Genomic DNA, 4,004 nt, shown 5'->3' with positions numbered 1-4,004 from the left:
ATCTATTTGGGCTCTGCGGAAGGCCCATTTGGAATGATGCAATTTGGTCTGGACAATTTGGACTTTACAATTTGGGCTTAAAAAAATAATGTCCAATAAACTGCTTTGTCCATTTGGACATGCCCATGGACGGACAGCCCATTTGACATCTGTAGGTTGAACAATCGACTAAAACCGGAGAAAAATCGAGTTCCAAGAATACAAGCTTACTTTACCAATGTAACTCCCAACCGTGTGAGCAATCACCATCGAAGCAGCTGTATTATGATCGGTGGAACAACCGAGAGAGAACCATGAATTCTCGGCAAACTGAGCCGTGAGGCTCCACTCGAGTCTTCGGAGATGTGATTACAGGTGTTGAACCTCGAAAATTACTCTGGCCTGGACAATCAGAAGCAATTTGATGAGGTGAGGAAGAACCAAACGGATCATCTCGAACCTTTGGCGAAGAGATCTTCAACGAATCCGATGAAGCTGTACGAGACTAAAAATAGCAATCCAGTTTCACCATTGATATCGAATAAGCGATAGATGAGGATCGTGAAGTGATAATCCAAGTTCTGTTGACAAACTGGTACTCCTCCACCAGAATCTAACTCAGGGAGAATGAAGACGAACGAATCGCTTCACATAACCAAATCAGAACAATCGAGGAAATCCAATCTCGAAAAGAAAAAAAAAAAATAGAGCTCAAATCTGATAATCAAGCTGATAACTGAAGAATCCAAGCTCGATCCAGAGAAATTGAAACTCTACCCGAAGAGATTAGGGCTCGATGAAGATGATTTGATCTGAAAAACGAAATCCAAGCTTGATCAATGAAACTGAAGATCGAATCAAGCGGAAACAGAACGAAGCGGAGCGTGAAATCAGGTGTTTCTTTGCTCTGATACCATTTTGGTAAACTTGAGATTGAACAGAAATTCAGCTCGACGATGAGAGGATTTGGAAATATCAATAATGTTTCTGCTAATTGTAAAGTTACAAGATACAAACCATAAACTATCCGGTACAAGCCGGTTATGAATAAACCACTATCTAAATGTGTAAATCACATCATATACTTAATACATGGTTAAAGATTCTAACACAACAGTTGCAAGCGACTGATAAACACACAGTTTACTTTATTTTCATATCTTGTAATTCTATAAATGCGATGTTCAATCGAGACCTTTCTCAATGTATCCCTTTTGAGTACTAAGGTACAGTGAACTCTCTGTATTTTGGTGGGTTTTCTTCAGACACAAGCTCTTTGATTGGTCCGTAAACTGTTGAATTCGGAATCATACTCGAGCTGAAAAAGCACGCTACTGATATCCTCGGTCCAACTTTGTTTGCAAGCACCCTATGCTCCACACTTTTGAACTTGTCGTTCGTCATCAACTACACAAACGTACAAGTTAGAAACTAATTCAGTGCATCTCTCGCAAAAACCTTTCTTCTTTTGGGTGTGTGACACACCAATACCACCTTTTCGTGAAGCTCTTTTTGTGGTAAGAGATTGTAAGTTATTTATATAAGCTTATAAACTATTATAATAACTGTTAATGTTTAATAAAGTTCATACTTGCTTTATAAATCATTAATAAAAATTATAAATTTCCAAAATATAAATTCAATTACATTTTCTAAAAAAATGGATATTTACTCTTTTTTTTTTGGAAACATTAAAAACAAAAAGGAAAGACATCTATACTACACTAAAAGGAGAATAACTTGAAAGAAGAGGTTGTCCACATCAGCAAAGAAAATCAGCCCACCATATATTTTCAAATTGCCATGTCATATTCCTTTGCAATAAAAAGAAAACAAACTTCGATTATTAATTTATTAAACCGTAGCCGACGTATACGATGCTCCTCCTTCCTTCGATCTCCACTTCGCTGGCTAAAAAAGCAACGTCAGGCGTTTCACTTTAGTATATTAGCATAAAGTTATTGTTTTCATAAGTGTTCTTGCATGTAAATATTAATTATACTCTCAAATCTCAATATTGATAAAGTAATTATGTAAGGCACAAATGTTAGATTAGGATAACAATGCACACAACCTGGTAATGTAAGTTAAATATATACATTTTTAACATATCAAGAGACAATAGATTTTAATTAATAAATAATATTAGGTTTATCTTAATTTTGATATGCATATAGAGTATATTATTATCCATATAACCAAGTATAAATTATAAATTAATATAAAATTAATATAAAAACCTAAGAAAATCTGGTCATATATAAAATAATTATGATATAATTAATGTATTCATTAATTTTACTTAAAATAGAACATACTATAAAATAACAAAACAAGATGACTAAGAAAAATTAACTGCCCAAACAAATAAAGAAATCATATTTATAAATAAAAATTAAAATTCAGTAAAAATAAAATTAAAAATTTTCTTAAGAGTTACTTTGATGTCTACTCTAAATGTTTTGTAAAATTGATATCAAAATAAATTAAAATAAAGTTATGTCAAAACGTTTGTCAGAACATACAAGATTTGTATATACTAAATAAAGTAAATAATTGATGAAACTTTGTGGCTTTTGGTGTGTACCACTGAAACAAATCATCATACTATTAAAGTAAAAATTAAAATATGTTTGTGGCTTTTGATTAGCTCATTACAAATATTTTTCTGAGAAGTTTTTTTGGATGACCTAAAATTTTTTTGTTACAAATATAGCATTCAATGGTCAAAATGACAAAAAGAGATTTCATTAAAAGATAAATAGACATTTATACTTCTATGGTTAACTAATATATAATTATGGATTAAATTAGAGGGGTGTGTACATGATTTTTCTTTGAAACAAACTACACAATTTCAACATAAAATTTTTTAGTTTCAGTAATAATTTGGAATTTCAAGTTAAAATATTGAAAAATCTGAAAAAATAAAAAATTTCGAATTCAAACTGTATTATTCAAAAATAAAAAGTATTATTGTATTTTTATTTAAATAATTATTATATTTAAATCTATAAAATAAAGGTAGAATGACCTTTTACTTCTTTAATGAAACATGTTTTAGTCATGTTCCTCTTTGTGAGTTATTAAATCTTAAAAGAGTAATTTGAGAAATTTTCCGTAATTATTTTAGTTGTTATTTCTAGTTTATAATATATATATATATATATATATATATATATATACCATTAGATTAATTTTCCATCATTTATTTATAATGTTATACCAAATAATTTTGTGTAAAGTTCAATTTAGTCACCAATCAATGCATTATGAAATAATTTTCTGTAAAGATCAATTTAGGTTAGAACATCACCAATCGATCAAATATGAGAAAATTTTTCAAATCTCGAAAAATTTATATTCTGATTTCCGCTATTTTAACTCCATTTTAAACTGTTTAATAATTAATAATTAATTTAAGAGTGTAAAATAGTAATGGAAGTATGTTTCTACTCTAACATACAAAACAATATTGCAATGTTATACACAACAACAATGACTAATAACATCTGCATATTTGAAATACACATAATCTATCCAAAGTACTTTTACGTAGTATCTAAACATGGAATCATTCTCATTGAAATCTCCAGATTTCACATATTTTTTAGTACATTATTATTTAAAAAATAGTAAATACCAAACAAATTTTAATATTGAAAAACTATAGTTTCAAATTAAAGATTATTGAATAATTTTTATTGGTTATCAAACTTTACAGATTTAAGTATTCAAAATGATTACACATTTATGAATATATATATATATATATATGAAATGAAGGTCATTTACCTATTATTCAAATAATAGTTTAAAAATTAAATCAGATTACTTATAAAGAAATATATGAAACATAAAATAATAGAAAATATTAAAAATTTATTAAATATAGAGTATTTGAACTTTTAATAAAATTTAACATGATTACTAAAAGATTAATAGAATTTTTAACTATGTCTAAATCTAAAATATATATTAAAATATAAATTAACAATATTTCGAAGAAAAAACTTATATTTTTT

The 4,004-nt window shown here is 28.1% G+C and overlaps 1 long non-coding RNA gene across 1 annotated transcript; it reads right to left on the bottom strand.

Annotated features, from left to right (window-relative positions):
* Positions 1-210: 210 nt before the first annotated feature.
* LOC106329123 lies at positions 211-1,057 on the bottom strand. Its single transcript, XR_001267732.1, has 2 exons — positions 894-1,057; positions 211-791 (listed from the first exon to the last, which is right to left on the bottom strand). It is a non-coding gene; the product is annotated as an uncharacterized LOC106329123 (long non-coding RNA).
* Between the last annotated feature and the right edge of the window lie 2,947 nt (positions 1,058-4,004).

The sequence above is a fragment of the Brassica oleracea genome, chromosome C3, assembly GCF_000695525.1.
Source record: "Brassica oleracea var. oleracea cultivar TO1000 chromosome C3, BOL, whole genome shotgun sequence".
NCBI lineage: Eukaryota > Viridiplantae > Streptophyta > Magnoliopsida > Brassicales > Brassicaceae > Brassica > Brassica oleracea.
The sequence above is the reverse complement of the archived record's forward strand: the minus strand, read 5'-3'. Positions and strand labels throughout refer to the sequence as shown.